This window comes from Gorilla gorilla, chromosome 8 (genome assembly GCF_029281585.2).
Source record: "Gorilla gorilla gorilla isolate KB3781 chromosome 8, NHGRI_mGorGor1-v2.1_pri, whole genome shotgun sequence".
In the NCBI taxonomy this organism is placed as follows: domain Eukaryota; kingdom Metazoa; phylum Chordata; class Mammalia; order Primates; family Hominidae; genus Gorilla; species Gorilla gorilla.
In genome coordinates, this window is record NC_073232.2 from 33,230,726 (window position 1) to 33,250,410 (window position 19,685).

At 41.9% G+C, this 19,685-nt stretch overlaps 1 protein-coding gene across 10 annotated transcripts in view; it reads left to right on the forward strand.

Annotated features, from left to right (window-relative positions):
* Positions 1-19,685, forward strand: part of KIAA1217 (KIAA1217 ortholog) — a 342,128-nt gene that overhangs the window by 25,693 nt on the left and 296,750 nt on the right. The gene's annotated exons all lie outside the window — the stretch shown is intronic.

Genomic DNA, 19,685 nt, shown 5'->3' on the forward strand with positions numbered 1-19,685 from the left:
GTTAGCTGGGTGTGGTGACGCATGCGTATAGTCCCAGCTACTCAGAGCTGAGGCAGGAGAATTGCTTGAACCCAGGAGGCAGAGGTTGCAGTGAGCCGAGATCATGCCGCTGCACTCCAGCCTGGGTGACAGAGCAAGACAGTCTCAAAAAAAAAAAAAAAAAAAGAAACTACATACAAAAAACTTGGCTTTGCTTTTTCAGCGTAATTCGTTAGTCTGTTTTTAATGGGAAATTCCGTCCACTAGCATTTAGTGTAACAACTGATGGACTTAATTATATTCCTCCATCTTAATTTGACAGCAAGTACTGTATGTCTATTCTTCTTCTCTCTTAAATGTGGCTCATGCTATTTAAATGCGAAACAATGGCTTGAGTTTAGGTCTTGACAAGCTGTATCTGAAATTACAGTGGTTGCTCCAAGTGAAAATGACTGTTAGACAATTGGAGATAAAATAGGACTGGACCCTATGCCAGAAAACAAGACTAGACAGATACATGTTGGAGGTATCAGCTGTATTAGTCACAGTTCTTCAGAATATCAGAACCAATAGCAGAATTCCTTTTTCTTCGGGGGACCTCAGTCTTTGCTTTTAAGGTCTTCAACTGATTAAATGAGGTCTACTCACATTATGGTGGGCAATCTGCCTTACTCAAAGTCTACTGATTTAAATGCTAATCACACCTAAAAAATACCTTTACAGCAACATCTACACTGGTGTTTGACCCAACAACTGGGCACCATAACCTGGCCAAGTTGAAACATGAAATTAACCATCCCCCTCTGCACCATAGCAACAGTTGACAGAATGTGAATGGATAATTTCTAAAAACAAGTAACAACTACAATGAAACACAGAGCCAAAGATCAAGGGTTTAGCATTAGAGAATTACCACAGTTGGGATCCATGTTTCATTAAAGAATCCAAGCATTCTTATATTTTGGTGATACTTGTAGTGTGGTCTTGACTTATGAAATGTATATGTGTTGTTTTCTACCTTTTTCATGTTTGACAGTTTTTCTTTAGACCAGAACTTCGGATTGCAGCTATTTCTTAAGAGTTGCTATTTCATTAGCCTTATCAACATCCTAGAGATCTGTTTGCCCTGGGGTTTTGAGGGCTATGCCCTGAGTTGTAATGCATTAACTCTGTTCTGTGCAGTCCTTCTAGGACTAAATACAGCCTGCAGCTAAATACATACTGCTTCTCCAAGGCTGCTGCCGTGCTGATGTTTCTGTCTGAACTACCCCAGACTCCAGTACCGTCTGTTAACTCCGTATCTCGGAGGATCTGCAGAAGGTCCGCGTTGACCCTTTGCAATCCAGTATGCACTTTCAGGCTCATCTACTAAATAAATCCTTTCAGCATGGCTTCATTTAGTTAGGCTCTTAGTATCCCAATTATGAGCAATTTTATTAAACTAGGAGTATCAGTGCCTGGTAGTTAAGTACAGGTGTTTTGGGTTTAAATCTCGGGTCAGCCTGAGTTCAAATCTCAGCTCCAACACTTAATAGCCATGTAAACTTACTGAAATGACCTATCCTCTCTAAAGCTCAGTTTCTCCATTTGTAAAATGGGAATAATGATTGTTCTTACATCATACTATTGCTGTGAGGCTTAAATGAGATAAGGGTTGGTTATTTGAATGATAAAAAAAATTGATATTTTGCTTGAAAGAAAGTATTCCTTTTCTACCTGACAACTTCCAATTCATATTTCTTTTCTCTTTTCTTTTCCATTCTTTTTCTTTTTCTTTTTCTTTTTTTCGGTGGGGTTTTGCTCTTGTTGCCCAGGCTGGAGTGCAATGGGCAGTCTCGGCTCACTGGAATCTCCGCCTCCCAGATTCAAGCAATTGTCCTGCCTCAGCCTCCCAAGTAGTTGGGAATAAAGGCATGTGCCACCACACTCAGCTAATTTTTTTGTATTTAGTAGGTTTCACCATGTTGGTCAGGCTGGTCTCAAACTCCTGGCCTCAGGTGATCCACCCTACTCAGCCTCCCAAAGTGCTTGGATTATAGGCGTGAGCCACTGCACTAGGCTCATGTTTCTTAAGAAACAAAAATTCAGGCCATAAATAGTTAAGTCTAACCTCTTTCACCAGCTGTTTGTGTTCTTTTATCTTTGTGAGCTTTTTCAGTGAGGAGTTTTTTTTGTTTGTTTGTTTTGAGGCATGTTCTTACTCAGTTGCCCAGGCTGGAATTCAGGGGTGCAAACATAGCTCACTGCAGCCTCAACCTTCTGGGCTCAGGCATTCCTCTCACCTCAACCTCCCAAGTAGCTGGGACTAGAGCCACACACCAGCACGCCGGGCTAATTTTTGCACTGTTTGTAGAGACGGGGTATTGCTATGTTGCCCAAGCTGGTCTCAAACTCCTGGGCTCAAAAGATCCTGCTACCTCAGCCTCCCAAAGTGCTAGGATTACAGGCATGAGCCACTGCTCCTGGCCCGTTTTCTACCTCTGCTATAAACAGGTTTGTTGAAGCGAATTCAAGACAGAGAATCTTATTTGCTCTCCAAGTCAATCATAGGTACCCATAATGTTGATAAATTTAGAAAAAATAGCTCATCTACATGCATTTATTGAGCTCTGATTTGATTAGTATGATGCTAAGGTTGCCATCAGGCAAATCACAATGTCATTAAGGCTTAGTGAGATGTTTTTCTCATTCAGGGATGGTAGGAAAAATCGTCACTGGACTGGCCACCTCTAATCAACTCTTGGCATTTCTGCCCAGCCTTCGTGTGTTGTCCTTATTGCTGGGATCCTTGTTGCCAAACACTTTCCCAGCTCTAAGTTGTTCAAGATCTCTCTGTCTTGATCATAATAATGTCAATGCTGGTTACAAATTTTTCTCTTGGGTTTACCTCTGCCTGTCCACTGAGGAAACGGTTAATGGAGTTGCTTTCCCATCTGAATTCTTTCTGGACTCTCTCCATTTGCCTTTACATTCTGACTCTTCTCGCTCTCTTTTCCAAGCCTCAATGCAATAAGCAAAAGCTGAGATACTGTAATTTCCTAAATAACCCAAAGGGAAGATCTGGCATAATTTATAACCACTCTGACTGCTGAATCAACTTGCACTTGCTCTTCTCTCTAATGGAACTTTGAAGAATAACTGTAATTGAATAATGCCTCCACCCCATCTTCAGATTTGACCGAATCAAGCCTAGATCTGGTTATATCTGGTTTTTGTTTGTTTCATGTTGTGTTTGTGCCCCACTGGGTATAAAGCCCAAGTGTGGGCTTCATCTGGATGTATTTTCATCTCACAGAGACATTAATTGAATCTCTGACAATAGTCTTGCCTCCGAGGATTGCTCCAACTCTGGCTGCGGTATTAAACCAGGGTAGTTTTTGGTTCCCTTCAAAGGTAACCTCCCATCTGTTGACCGTGAACTACGGCAATGCAACGCTTACAGAATCATTGGAGGAGAGGATCCAAAGCGTTTACAATTCCCTGCTATGCAAAGAGTCATTCTGAGTTTTGTTAACCTATGATTGCTCTCTGTAAATACCTGGGTGCACCCAGCAAGGTGTAGAGGTTAATGTTTGCTCTCTGACCTTTGAAGACAGATGCACTGAATATGTTGCAGTTTGCAATGGGATCCGTGGCAAGTTAACAGCAGACTGCTCATTCAGCTACTGCTGTTTCCAAAACTCTGCAGTGTCACGTCTTGCTCGCGGCTGCCTTAAAGTGCTTCTCAGCTTCCATTCAGCTCCCTGCTGAGTCCCTCTGAAGAACTTTGTACTGTGGCATATGACAGTGACCTGATAACATTATGATAAACTCCTATGGGTTTGAACTCAATCCTATTCAAATTTTCTGGTGCCTAGTGGTCAGCAGTCTTAGACCTGGGGAGTAAGAGGTGTGTCTGCAGTGAATTTAGAGGTGAGAAGAAAGAGGGCTGGACTCAGATATTGAGTATCTTAGAGCCTATGGACCATTTCCCAAAGCCTAGAATAGATTTCAGCGTAATTCTGGTAATTTACATAAACTGGGATAGACATGCAAAATATCTGGATATGTTAGGAAGGAGTTAAAAAGTTCTCCACACCTTTTCCTACCACCTCTGCAGCCATGGAAGCCGAGGGGAAATGCACACACACACACACACACACACTCTGGCAGGGAACCTGTTTTGCAAGTTTTGCTGGTAAAAAGTTCTAGGAAGGGGGCTGGTGGAGAACAGAGTGGAAAAGAAGTATCAATTGAAGGTTTTTCAAGACCTGAATTTTCAAGGTAACTTTATCCTGCAGAGAGAGACACGCATGGCCGCTGTAGGTTTTTCTTCCACCAATTAAGTGCATTGTTAGACAGGGAGGGGCAGATTAACGAACGCCTATAATTTTGATCATTGTTTTCTGCAAAACAGCTCAGGCTTTGAAAATGAAGCCATCGTTCCCGGCTAAGTTTCTGCCAACAGCACAAATTATACTGTGCAGAGATCCAAAGCCCCTAAAAAGGTTTCATTAATGAACAATTTCAGACGATTGTTTAAGTCTTTGCCTGACAGGTAATGTTGGCATGTCGGCAGGTGGGGTTAGGGTTTCCATGGAGATTTATGATGTCATGCTTGAAAGAGCATGTCAAGACAGCCGATTTAACAAGTAGCTACTCAAAAAGTCCTATAGGCTACAAGTAGGTTTTATGCAAATGACGAGAGTTTCACTGGGAAAAACTGCAAAAGAAAACAGCCCAGACATGGAGGGGGGTTTTACCTGACAGCTCCGAAGGAAGACCCTGGAGTCCATTCCAGACAAAAACTTCCAGAAGAATTAGATTTTCTGCTTTAACTGCCACCTCACCTGTGGAGCTCTGGGTACAGGTAAATATGCGGGGTTTTTTTCTCCCAAGTTTTTGCCAAAAATTATTTGGAAACATTTCGCTCTGTTTCTCGGCATTGTTCTCTTGGCAGGAAGAAGTGAATCAATAAGCCCAGCTTTCCCATAGCAATGTTCGTGCTAAAGGGCTGTTTTTAAGGGCTTTTTTTTTTATTATTGAATGAACTGAGATTTTTGAATAGAGCTGAAAACAAGCGATGCATTGTGCGTTCTGCTGATTGTGCCCAGTGAATACTGCTGTAAAAGTGCCACAGATAAGGGTTAGATGGACAGTCTGAAAATTGAGGTGCTCCATGTATTTCTTATTTATTCCCAGATGTGTGTGTGTGTGTGTGTGTGTGTGTGTGTGTGTTCTTTTACGACAAACCTGAAATTGAGACTATGGGTAGTTTTGTATTTTCACATTGTAAAAATGCCAAAAATAAAATCCATGGAATGTTGCAGAAATAGTCTTTGAATCAGGTTTATGAACATTGCACTTTTTTAAGAGTATGTATCTGATGCTTTTCTCACCGAGGCATTTTTCCCAGACTAGAAAAAAACAGTCCTGATAGAGACATCCAGTTTTTGAGCTTTTAGGGAAGCAGGATTTCTAAATTCCAAGAAGATAGATAAAGACTTCTTGGAGGAAGGTAGGGTGTGGGTGATAAAGGTAGTTTTTAAAGCATGGTTTAAAAGAAAATACTGGTCACTTGGGAGTATGAGGGTTTTTTTTGTTTGCTTCGGCTGCCAGTGAGGATAAGTAAACAGTCTTGCCAGCCATTTGGATGTGATAGCAATCACTGGATGCAGCCGTGGATCTGTGAGGTAGCTGAAAGGGGTTAGTTCAGAGGCATCAGTTGCCCTGTGAGTAGTTAGTTCCACCAAGCTTAAAAAGAACACAAAGAAAGCCTATTGTTTCTTCCACACAGTGCATGGCAGTGTGTGAGGTTAAAGCGCAGAGTTCAGAATCATCGAAAGATACCTGTGAAATGGGAATTTGGACTTTTGAAACTAAAACTACTTAGGAATAAGTGGATAGGCTTTCAAAATGTTTTAAGAACTGCCTCATGTGTGAGAATGAGACCTCCTGAAATTTTGCAGTTAGATAATGTGGATTAATGCCAGAACTCACATTCATATTAAATTGTTACCACAGTTATTGCAAAACAGTGAGTGACAAAGAACTGTGCCTCCAACATCGGAAGGTCTGGGCGTTGAGTTCTGGCTTCACCACTTAGTGGCTGTATAACTAGAGGAAAGTAAATTCATGTCCTTAGGCCTCAGTCATCATGTCCATAAAATGGGATGCCAGTAGCTAGCTGTGTTGTGAGGATTAAATAACAAAACAGACGTAGCACAGTTCTAAGCATTCATGTTCCAAATGTTAATGATTGTTTTTATTGACTGCTGAAATGGCATTGGATGTTTAGAAAGTGTTTTTATATTCTTTACTTCCTCTTATCATTACAAGTAATGACTAGCAGTCAAGTAAGGCTAGTAGTCTTTTTTTAAAAAAAAAAAAAAAAAGACAGGGTCTCACTCTGTCACCTAGGCTGAAATGCAGTGGCGTGATCTTGGCTCACTGCAACCTCTGCCTCCCCAGCTAAAGCAATCCTCCCACCTCAGCCTCCTGACTACTGGCACATGCCACTGTGCCAGGCTAATTTTTTGTATTTTTGGTAGAGATGGGGTTTCACCATGATGCCCAGGCTGGTCTCAAACTCCTGGGCTCAAGTGATCTACCCACCTTGGCGTCCCGAAATGCTGGGATTACAGGCTTGAGCCACTGCACCCGGCCTTGGCTAGCAGTCTATTTCCACTTTACAGATGCAGAAACTGTGGCTCAGAGAGTTACTGGGAAATACGACATAATAAACTAGCCTATACTGCCTGCACTTTTTCTCATTTTAGGCAGCATAGAAAAAAAATGAATGTATTATTGAAATAACTCCCAGCAGCAGCAATGATTCCGTAAAGTAATTAAAATACAAAATGTTAAGTATGTCAAAGGAGCCAGGGTATTTATATTTTTATATTAATTATGCTTTTGCCACTTTTTTCTAGACAGGCTACAGAACTGATATTAATTTACTTTTTACTGCTACCTACTGATAGGAGCTCAAGCACTGCACAGACTTAAAATTTTAAATTCTACCTGCCTGAAATTTTTCTTGGCCATAAAAGTAGAGTCGGATTTTGATGTTACAGGTATTTTCGGAGTGAGAACCCAAGTCACCAAGGGGCTGTGGTTGCTACAGGGTGTAGAAGGAGCCTAGGAGTGGAATGTACTGTCCTTTATTCCTTCTGTATTCTAGACGTTGGCACTTCCTCCCTTGCCTCTATCCCAACAGAAACACAGCCCATAATTATATTCTACATCCATTGCATGTAAGAGACAAATATGTTTTTCATTGTGCTATTTTTAGCCACAGTGTTTCTAGCTGGGGAAAACACTCTTTTCATTCCAGGGTTTTCTTAACAATTTTTCCAGTTTTTCCATGTCAGACTATTCAGAATTATTCAGGTTCCACACTCCTGGGAGAAGGCTCTTAATGAAGTACTGAGTAGGCTCATCGAGGGGGATTCTAGAGGGATTTTGGCATCTGAGCTGCTGAGCCTGAACTCATTCTATGACAGATGATGTCCGTGGTCCCATGAATTAGGCTGCATTGAGGACTCTCATTCCCAGCACTGTTTGGGGGCACTGGGAAGAGGTTGAGTTACCTTATCCCAAGGGTAGATCTATAAGGAGAAAAGCAAATATTTATTTATTTATTTTAAATTTCTGCTTTTATTTTTAGATACAGGAGGTACATGTACAGGATTGTTGCGTGGGTGTACTGGATCCAGATAATGAGCATAGTACCCAATGGGTAGTTTTTTAACCCACATCTCACCTCCATCCCCACTCTAGTAGTCCCCAGTGTATTTTGTTCCCATGTTTACATCCAAGTGTGCTCCATGTTTAGCCCCCACTTATAAGTGAGAACATGTGGTATTTGGTTTTCTATTTCTGCGTTAATTTGCCTAGGAAAATGGTATTCAGCTCCATCCATGTTGCTGCCAAAGAAATGTTTTCATTCTTTTTTATGGCTTTATGGAATTCCATGGTGTACATGTACCACATTTTCTTTATCCAGTCCACCATTGACGGACACCTAGGTTGATTCCATGTCTTTGTGGATAGCACGGTGATGAACATAGAAGTGCATGTGTCTTCTCGGTATAATGATCTATATTCCCTTGGGTATATACCCAATAATGGCATTACTGAGTCAAATGGTAGTTCTGTTTTAAGCTCTTTGAGAAATCTCCACACTGCCTTCCATGGTGGCTGAACTAATTTCACTCCCACCAGCAATGTATAAGCACTCCCTTTCCTCCACAGCCTCACCAGCATGTTATTTTTTGACTTTTTAATAACAACCATTCTGACCGGTGTGAGATGGTATCTCATTGTGGTTTTGATTTGCATATCTCTGATGATTAGTGATGTGGAGCATTTTTTCATATGTCTGTTGGCTTCTTGTATGTCTTCTTTTCAGAAGTGTCTGTTTATGTCTTTTGTCCACTTTTTAATGGGGTTGTTTTTTGCTTGTTGATTTAAGTTCTTTACATATTCTGGATATTAGACCTTTGTTGGATGCATTCTTTGTGAATATTTTTTCCCATTCTGTAGGTTGTTTGCTCTGTTGATGGTTTCTTTTGGTGTACAGAAGCTCTTCAGTTTAATTAGGTCCCACTTGACAATTTTTTTATTGTTGCAATTGAAAGCAAATATTTATTTCATTCAAAGTTTTAGTTTCAAATATGAATCACAAAGCTGCAATTTTAGGGTAGAAAGAGTTTTGAACTCAAACATGGTGCCAAAACTCCAGATAGGTTTTGAGTCACTGATGAAATGTTTCTTAAATTTTATTTTATTTTATTTTAGATTCAGGGGGTACATGTGCATGTTTGTTTCATGGGTATATTGCCTACTGGTGGGGATTGGGCTTCTAGTGTACCCATTATTCAAATAGTGAACATCATACCCCATAGGTAATTTTTCAACCCTCACCCCCTTCCCACCCTCCCTCCTTTTGCAGTCCCCAGGGTCCATTATTTCCATCTTTATGTTCATATATACCAATTGTTTAACTCCCGCTTAATAAGTGAGAATATGCAGTATTTGTTTTTTTTTGTTTCTGAGCTAGTTCACTTACGATAATGGCCTCCAGCTCCAACCTTGTTACTGCAAAAGACGTGTTTCATTCTTTTTTATGGCTGTGTAGAATATTCACATATATACAGGAATATATATATATACACATCTATGAATGTGTAGAATATTCAAATATATGAATACATATGAATGAATATATATGTGTGTTTGTGTGTATATATAGGACTATATATACACATCTATGAATGTATACAATATTCATATATATGAATATATATGAATGAATATATATGAGTTTGTGTATGTATATATACATATAGATCCTGTTTTAGAAGTCCAGTGAAGCTTTTTATTACACTTAATTGTTGTAGTGTTCAGAGATTATCTTTGATCAATAAGTAGTGATCGCATTGAGCAGAGCACTTTACACCTAGTGGGTTTTAGCAAAGGCTTGTTAAATCAGACAGGCAGCGTGCAGTGACTGAAGAAGACTACTGCCTGGATTCGGATCCTACCTTCATTACTTGCTCGTAGCACAGGCTTTCTACTGAAGAGCATATGAAGTTTTGTTCATATTCCAAATAAAATAGAGCACCTGAATTTCCAATGCCTCTTGATAAAGGAATTAGTGGTCTTTAAGTATTATGTTATTGTCTTTTAATGTCATTTTTGGAATTTTCACAGAAATGATTTCTTCAGAAAGAAAGGCACTGAAAATTTAACTGGAAGTTCCTCTCAGCTGGCTACCGGGGAGGTAGAGAGCAGAGAGTTCTCCTGGGTGGGAGGGATTTCTAGAAGCTCTTTACAGCTGAGGCCCTTTTCATCGCTATTTATTAATTTGACTTGATCAGAAGCAATCCAGTTTTGAAGGTGTAGTTTCTAAAATCTCTTTATTTCAAAGAAAGTCATCCTGAAAAATGGTGTCATCCCAGATGACCTTGCTTTTTCTTTTCAGATGTCTTGCCACAGAAGGGATCAGCAGGTAGAATGGGAAGGCTGTTTTCATCCTTGGGCATTAATTGGGCTTCCCTCTTTTCTTTCTTTCTTTTTTTTTTTTTTTTTTTTTTTTTTGAGACAGAGTCTTACTCTGTCACCCAGGTGGGAGTGCAGTGGCGAGATGTCCGCTCATTGCAACCTCCGCCTCCCGGATTCAAGTGATTCTCCTGCCTCAGCCTCCCGAGTAGCTGGGATTATAGGCATGTGCTACCACGCCCCGCTAATTTTTGTATTTTTAGTAGAGACAGGGTTTTGCCATGTTACCCAGGCTGGTCTCGAACTCCTGGCCTCAAGTGATCCGCCTGCCTCATCCTCTCAAAGTGCTGGGATGACAGACATGAGCCAGTGCTTCCGGCCAGCTTATCCTAATGGCAGGAAGCTTTGATACTTTTACTTCCTGACCACAGACTTAGTAGGCAGCAGGAACAGTCTTCAACTCCCTGGTTGTATAATTACGAGAGCCAATATGAAATATTATGCATTTGGAGAAACCGTTCTCTAGAGCTCTTATAGAAAAGGAATGTACAGCCAAGTTTATGGGAAGCATGAGGATGGTGAGTCCAAAGTCAAGGTAGGTGATAGCATTGGTGGCCCCTTGCAGCGCCGGCAGTCTATATGGCGGTGTAACTTCGCACCCCCTATTTGTCACTTCATAGCACTCTTCACTTTCACTCCGTTTCACTTGCTCATGATTAAGCAACAAACGTGGTAATGGTGTTTCCTACTCTGAGTTTCACTAGATTTAGTAAACGCACATGATCATGCTGGTCCCATCGAAGTGATGATAGGAGTCCTCGGAGCTGTGGTCTCCGCCCTGGCTGGTTGCACCTGCTCTGTGCTCTGCTTAGATCATACAAGATGGAGAGAGCAGAGACCCCATCAGAGAGAGGCTTCTGTTGGCTGCAGTGTGACACTGTAGACTTGCCAGAAAGGGCTCTCTTTGGACCTACTACTTGCCACTCAGAAGCAAATGGGCTGCAGCCTCATACGTTTTTGGAGTGAATAAGAGAACTAAGATTCTGATGGACCCTTGGTGATTTTCTCTCTTCAATATTATGAATGTTCATGAATGCCCCTCAGAGGGTCACAGGGATGTCAGATCTCATTTTCTCCCCTTGCCCTTCCCCTTCCCTTTCCTTTCTGAGACAAGGTCTCTCTTTATCACTCAGGCTGGAGTGTAGTGGTACAATCATGTCTCACTGCAGCCTCAACCTCCTGGGCTCAAGCAATCCTCCTGCCTCTGTCTCCCAAGTAGCTGGGACTGCAGGAATGCACCACCACGCCAACTAATTTTTTTTTTTTTTTTTAGGTAGAGCCAGGGTCTCACTTTGTTACTTAGGCTGGTCTCAAACTCCTGGGCTCAAACAATCCTCCCACTTTAGTCTCCCCAAAAGTTTAGATCAAAGGTGTCAACCACTGCACCTGGCCAGGTCTCATTTTCATAGCAGTCACTGGTAGTAAGGTCAATGTGCTGCAGATAATCGTTTGGCCTGTGTTTTGGAGGGACCTTTTTGTTTTTTAATTGTCTCTTTGAATTTTGCACAAAGAAGGGTTGCACAGGCTCCGTTCATCTTTAACTTATTATTTGCATTCTTTTTTATGATAAGTTTTAAGACTACTGAAGAAAGCAGCTCCAGTAAAGAGCCTCACAAAGGCCAATTTTCAATTTCTCCCTTGTGGGCTGTGTGTGTGTTTATGACGGTCAGAAGAAGACAGACTCTCATTTAAAACTATTCTCTCTTCAGAGCAATTATAAAGTGGCCCCATCATAGATGAACTTGACCCCTTTTAATTGCTGGTTAGATTGCTTCTTTTTTCTCTCCCTGTTGTGAACAGGACTGCAGTGACCATCCTTGTATCTGTGCATGTGGGAACGAATCTGAAGGACAAATTTCTAGAATGTCAAGTTGGATTGCTAGTTTTGGAGGGTATTGCCCAAACTTTTTCTCAAAAACACTCAGTTTATTCTGTCGATATGAATGTTGCAGGGGATATTATGGTACATTGAGAGAATACAGTTCACTACAGTGATGCCAATGTGTGAAATACACTTGACATGTGGGTAGGAACACATAACCAAGTTATATTTAGTAAACAATCTACCGAGCAGTATAGTTAATATGATCCCATTTATTATTTTATTTTCTAACAATTACTAGTGATACTTTAGTTTGGTTCTTGCTTTTCTAAACTGTTAACCGTGAACATATAACTATTTAAAACTTACGCTGGGTTTGGTGGGTCATGTCTGTAATCCCATCTTGGAAGCCAAGGCAGGAGGATCACTTGAGGCCAGGAGCTCAAGACCAGCCTGGCCAACATGGCGAAACCCGATCTCTACTAAAAATATAAAAATTAGCTGCACATGGTGGTACACATCTGTAATTCCAGCTACTTAGGAGGCTGAGGCAGGAGAATCACTGGAACCCGATGGCGGAGGCTGCAGTGAACGGAGATCACACCACTGCACTCCAGCCTAGGTGACAGAGCAAGGCTCTGTCTCAAAAAAAAAAAAAACCATATATTATTCACTAAATGCATGTTCATGCTTACTTAACCAACAGTATGGCCCTTTGGCTTAGTCTCATAGTCTCTCTGACCCTTATTTTCTTTTTGTTTTTTTTTTTTCAAATGCCCCTTTCATTATGAAACTCTTTTTTAACTGTTAATTTAAGTTCAGGGGTATGTGTGCAGATTTGTTACATAGGTAAACTTGTGTCATGGGGCTTTGTTGTACAGATTGTTTCATCACCCAGGTATTATTTTATTTCCATTTTAATTTTTTAAATTTCTTTTTAGAGGTGGGGTCTCACTGTGTTTTGCCCAGGCTGGTCTCGAACTCCTGGTCTCAAGCAATCCTCTCGCCTCTGCCTCCCCAGGTGTTGGGATTATAGGCATGAGCTACTGCACTCAGCCCACCATTTGTTTTAAAAAGGGTGGATCCTATTTGTATAAAAAGCCGTGTGCATTTTCTGTGTACTTGTCTACACATTAAAAATTTCCAGGCTGGGCGCGGTGGCTCACGCTTGTAATCCCAGCACTTTGGGAGGCCAAGGGGAGGCAGATCACGAGGTTAGGAGATCGAAACCATCCTGGCTAACAAGGTGAAACCCCGTCTCTACTAAAAATACAAAAACAAAATTAGCAGGGTGTTGTGGCGGGCGCCTGTAGTCCCAGCTACTCAGGAGGCTGAGGCAGGAGAATGGCATGAACCCGGGAGGGGGAGCTTGCAGTGAGGTGAGATTGCGCCACTGCACTCCAGCCTGGACGACAGAATGAGGCTCCGTCTTAAAGGAAAAAAATTTCTGGAATGATGTCCAATAAATCAGAGAGAGGGACTAGAAGACTAATGGGGACAGAAGCTTTTATTCTTAACGCCTATATTTTGCTACCATTTATATTTTCATCATATGCATATAACATTTTAACATTTAAAAACTAGTTTAAACAGAAATGGTGGCCCTGGAATGTGGCCTGTGTTCTTTCAAGGGAGGCCAGCAGTTTCTACAGTGGCTGAGATGGTACCTTCATCTCACACACCTACGCAGGAGTGCATTTGTGCTTTGATGTGGTTGTCCCTTGAAGAAGGAAGCAGTTCTCTTTTTCTTTTTTCCCTTTTCCATTATAGGATCAGTCACTTCTTGGGGCATTAGTAGTCTCATTTCCAGCGGCATCTTCCCTTGGCAAAAGGAATCCCAGATGGGACCTCATCTTTCTAAACAAATGCTGTTTTGGGTCCTAACCATCAGATGTTTGGTTCAAATATGTTTAAGTTGCCTGGAATTATCAACAAAAGAATTAAATTTATTGTAGGTCAGGGCATCTTTTGACTCATTGTATAAAACATTCACTTTAAATGTATACCGAAATGTCCTTTAGGCCGGGCGCAGTGGCTCATGCCTGTAATCCCAGCACTTTGGGAAGCCAAGGCAGGTGGATCACCTGAGGTCAGGAGTTCAAGACCAGCCTGGCCAACATGGTGAAATCCCGTCTCTACTAAAAATATAAAAATTAGCCGGGCATGGTGGCGGGTGCCTGTAATCCCAGCTACTGGAGGGGCTGAGACAGGAGAATCGCTTGAACTTGGGAGGTGGAGGTTGCAGTGAGCTGAGATTGCGCCACTGCCCTCCAGCCTGGGCAACAAAGCAAGACTCCATCTCAAAAAAAAAAAAAAAAAAAAAAAAAAATGTCCTTCATACCTAAATCTTACCTCTTGCTAATTTGCTGAGGGTTCATTTTAGATAAAAGGTGTTTAGGTTTTCATATTAAGTTTGTAACTGTATAGCTATGATTCAGTTTCCTAAATGAAAAAAAAAAAACTGTTTTAATGTACAGACTATTTAGATTTGAAAAGACTGTGAGAGCTTTTTCTTTTATAGCGAGACAAGTCAAGAATAGAAGGCACACTGCGAGAGGGATGTCTTTGGAAAGAAAAGAAACACTACTTTTTATATTCTCAAATCACTGAAGAAAGCTTTAGACATAATTTCAAACACTAGCTCCTGTTTAATTCAGATGCATAGAATGCATTAAAACCACGAGTGTAGTGGACGTGATTTATACATTCTCTTAGCACAAATCAGTACCTATCTTCACTGTAATTAGACTTTTCTTCCTTTCTCCTTCTCAAAAGCTACTTTTGAAACCTTATGTTTTCCCTGGACATATTTTCTGTACTTCATAAAATAGCTCAGTTCTGCAACTAACTGCAAATATTTGCAAAAGGGAACAAATGTAAAATAAACGTCCCCTAATGCAGTGTTTGGTGAAGAAACATATGTCTGACATTAGTTGGTTAACCTGAAAAATAATAAGAAACAACTCTACTTAGAGGAAAGGGGGTAGAATTGAGCCTGTACTGTGCAAATCAAGAGAAAGCTATAATTTACGCAATTTTTATTAAAGAGAATACAATTGCTGTAGGCTTGGGGTGGTGCTAGGTCATATTTAAGCCTAATTGAGCTTTTTCTATATCATTAGAAAAATGGGCCAAGTTTCCTATATTATAGGGTAAATACAACATTTTCTTCCTGCAAATATTAAATACCACTGGCTTTTTAAGACGTAAACATCCAAATCTCAAATGTCTTTATTCATGCCAATGCAATACAATAAAAATATTCCCTGTATACACTTAAATCACTGCAAGTAAGCCTTAGAATCCCCACAAGTATTATTACTTACTATATCTCAGAAACTTTCACACACATTATTTCAAATATAGTTCTCCCAAAAAAACGCTGCGGAGATACCTATAAACCAAGGCTGAGACTAGCCTAGACAGTTGATTCTTTAGACAACAGGAGTGGAGATTTGAACCCAGCTATTGTGACTCAAGCAAGCCTAGGGCATGTTTCTGAGATCTCTAAGGTGTGCGCTGTGAAACCGGTGGCTCATTTTATGGGTTGGATTTCCAAACACGACTATCACAATCATGCCAGGAATCAGTGACTGACTTCTTGCCTCCGTGGCCTGAAGTTCTCCTCTGCACCTCCTACCTTTTTGCCATTTCAGTGATGCCCCAAAGGGTGGAGTTGAAGAACATCAGTTTTGCTGCTTGTTGGCAATACTCTCAAAAAGGCGTGGGGAGGGAGAGGTGTAACTCACCCCTGAAGTCAAGCCTGGAGATTACTTGTCAGGAATGTCAAAAGCATTTGTTAAGCAACCTTCTTCCTGGCATTTTAAGAAGAAAGCCGCATACATAGATCAAATCCCTTCCTTCAGAAACCTGTACTCTCTGAACAGACCCTTGGAATTCAGCCGAGAGAAAGAATACTTGGTGGTTCATAGAACTTGGTTCACAAAAGAGTGCTTGCTGCCCATGCATTTTGCACAATGACTCCCAAACACACACAATGCACATTGGCAACAATTTTACGCGTGTTTCCAAAAGTGCTTACTGGAATTGAAGGGACACATTTGGCACTTTTTTTTTTGAAATGGGGTCTCTCTCTGTCACCCAGGCTGGAGTGCAGTGGCGCAATCTCGGCTCACTGCAACCTCCACCTCCCAGGTTCAAGCGATTCTCCTGCTTCAGCCTCCGGAGTAACTGGGACTACATGTGCCTGCCACCACGCCTGGCTAATTTTTTTTTTTTTTTTTTTTGAGTACAGACAGGGTTTCACCATATTGGTCAGGCTGGTCTTGAACTCCTGACCTCGTGATCTGCCCACCCCCCACCCCCCACCCCTCGGCCTCCAAAAGTGCTGGGATTACAGGCGTGAGCCACTGTGCCTGGCCACATTTGGCAACTTTCATTGGTCAATGATTGATGCAAGCCAGAATAAGAATAGATTGGGCCGGGTGCAGTGGCTCACACCTGTAATCCCAGCACTTAAGGAGGTCGAGAGAGCAGATTGCTTGAGACCAGCAATCTGAGATCAGCCTGAGCAACACAGGAAGACCCTGTCTTCACAAAACAATGAAAAAACTTAGGCCAGGTGCTATGGCTCACACCTGTAATCACAGCACTTTGGGAGGCTGAGGTGGGTGGATCACCTGAGGTCCGGGGTTTGAGACCAGCCTGGGCAACATGAGGAAACCTGTGTCTACTAAAAATACAAAAAATAGCTGGGCATGGTGGTGCACCCCTATAATCCTAGCTACTCAGGAGGCTGAGGCATGAGAATCACTGGAACCCAGGAGGCGGAGGTTGCAGTGAGCCGAGATCACACCACTGCACTCCAGCCTGGGCGACAGAGTGAGACTATGTCTCAAAAAAATTAAATTAAAATTAAAATTGAGCCTGATGTGGTGGCACATGCCTGTAGTTCCAGCTATGCAGGAAGTTAAGATGGGAGGATCCCTTGAGCTTGGGAGATCAAGGCTGCAGTGAGCTGTGATTGTACTACTGCATTCTAGCCTGAGAAACAGAAAGAGACACTGTCTCAAAAAAAGAAAAAAACAAGAAAAAAAAGGAAGAAAAAAAACAGATCAGAGGCCCTGGCCTGGGGTCAGTTTCTCCAGAAAGGCCTGCACAATGGAGTTTTCATGTAAAAAATTTCTTACATCCTGATTTTAAAAAATCAGATGATCAGGAAACATTGAGTTCCGATTCCTTTGTTACAACCTCCACTAAAGCTAAGTAACAGCTGCTGTATTAAGATGGGGCTCCCCCTCTCCATCCCACACCTGCCTCCCTTACATGCCTAACTCCTGTTGTAAATAGGGACCCTAATCTGATGTTTTTGTAGTCCCTTTCCTAGGGGCACTGTGGGGAGGTGGGAGGAATTTCACCTTTGTTGTTGGACAGACTTAGATTTGAGAACTGGTTCTACTACTTACTGTTTGTGTGGTCTGGGACAAGTCACTTGGTCCAAGTAAGCTTCTGCATCTGTTAAAAAAAAAAAAAAAGTGGCGGGGAGCTAAGAATTCCTGCCCAGCAAGGTGGTTTGCAGATCAGAGACAGTGTGTGAGAAGTACTTAACCCAGCACCTGGTATATAGTAGATGTTCAGGACATTGTAGCAACAATAAGGGAGACATCTCACAAAACATTTTGTGAGAAAGGATCAGTTTCTATCTGGTCAATGTCTTAAACATTCATAGGTTGTTCATGGTGGGAGCTGCTCCAGGAATCATCCTAGTTTTATGGAGGAGGAATCTGAAGCTGGAGGAATTGTCTGCTTCAAGATTACTTAGTTAAAGGCAAACAGGTTCATAGCCAGTGGCTCTTCACCAACCCACAAAAAGGCCTCAGATTATAATTTTGAAGATTAAGTATATGAAAGTGCTATTTGAGTGATTAAGTGTAAGCATCAGATCATTTTGAGCTGGTGAGATGGCTCACACCTGGAATTCCAGCACTTTGGGAGGCCCATGAGGGAGGATTGTTTGAGCCCAGGAGTTCAAGACCAACCTGGGCAACATTGTGAGAGCCTGTCCCTACAAAAAATAAAAAAAAATTAGCCAGGCATGCTGGCACACACCTGTGGTCCTAGCTACTCTAGAAGCCGAGGCCAAAGGATTGCTTGAGGCCAGAAGGTTGAGCCTGAAATGAGCTCTGATTGCGCCACTGTGCCACAAGCTGGGCGACAGCAAGAAGCTGTGTCCAAAAAAAAAGAGATAATTTTGATTAGCACAAAGATGGGACAGCTACATGTGATCAGATTTGGAAAAAAAAAAAAATAACCATTCATTCATTCATTCATTTACTCGACACTGATTGAGTCTGGTTTGGACAGGTATTGCCCTAGTCTCTGGGATGACAGCGAGAGGCAAAACACAGACACTCACTGCCTGCATAGAGCTCAGAATGTAATGGTGGGAAGGCAGAGGAGGAAACAGATATACAGATAATTTTAGATGGAGATACCTGCCATGAAGGAAGTAGAGGAAGGCCAGGTGCAGTGGCTCATGCTTGTAATCCCAGCACTTTGGGAGGCTGAGGCAGAAAGATCGATTGAGCCCGGGAGTTTCAGACTAGCCTGGGTAATATAGCCAGACCCCGCCTCTACAAATAATTAAAAAAAAAAAGAAAAAAGAAATAGGATTACATGAAAAGGAGCCAGTCTTGCAAACAGCTGGGCAAAGAGTGAGCAAGAGTTTTTTGGGAAGAGGTGCACACAGCAAGTGCTGAGACCCAGAGGAAGGAAGGGGCTTGTCTGCTGAAGGACCCAGGTGCCCTGGGAGAGGTAGCCAGAGGCGCTTAGTAAGCTTCAATCAGGATTTTAATCTTAATATAGTGCTGAGGGTTTTAAGCAGAAGAGTGATAGAAGAGAGTTAGCTTTTGTGCAAGCACTATTATTCATGGAAGTCCCCTTTCGATGGGGTAGTGGGGACTCCTAACTAAGCTGTCCTTCTATCTCTGTGGCTGTCTCAGAGAAGCACTGTGGAGCTCCAGGGTGCTACGTAGCTCACCACGGTGACCCCCAATCCAGGCCACTTACAGAAGCTTGAAGATCTGTGATTTGCTCACCCAGGCTCCCATGCCGAGTGTTCTTGTCATTAACTCAAAAGCCAAATGCTGGTATTTCTGTTCTTACTTGCTTGATTGTTTGTTTACCAGTTCTCAACATCTTCAGTGTCCACTTGGTTACTAAAATGTTTACTCCTTAGCCCGGTGTGTAGGCATGTGCCTGTAATCCCAGCTACTCAGGAGGCTGAGGCAGAAGAATCTCTTGAACCTGGGAGGTAGAGATTGAAGTGAGCCAAGATTGTGCCACTGCAATCCAGCCTGGGCAACACAGCGGGACTCTGTCTCCAAAAAAAAAAAAGAAAAGAAAAGAAAAGAAAAGAAAAGAAAAGAAAAGAAAAAATTATCCAGGCATAGTGGTACTCACCTGTAGTCCCAGCTGCTCGGGAGGTTGAAGCGGGAGGATCACCTGAGCCCAGGAGATTGAGGCTGCAGTGAGCCATGATCAGGCCACTGCACTCCAGCCTGGGTGACAGAGTGAGACTCTGTCTCAAAAAGAATATAAAAATAATAAAAATAAAATAAAATGTTTCCTCTTGATCACAAAAAAAAAGGATATAGTTCTATGCAATCATGTCTGAAACAGGATACGTGTGTCATGCATCCCTGAGTTCAGGTTACCTCAATGACATGACCATTTACCTAATCTTTGCTTTTTCATCTGCTCTCAATTGAAAAGAAAGAAACCATTAATTATATTGAAAGATGCTGACTTGTAAGCTTCTCCTCTCTCCTGGCTCAGGTCAGTTGCTCAGAATGCACCCAGCAAAGATTGGCTGAACAAA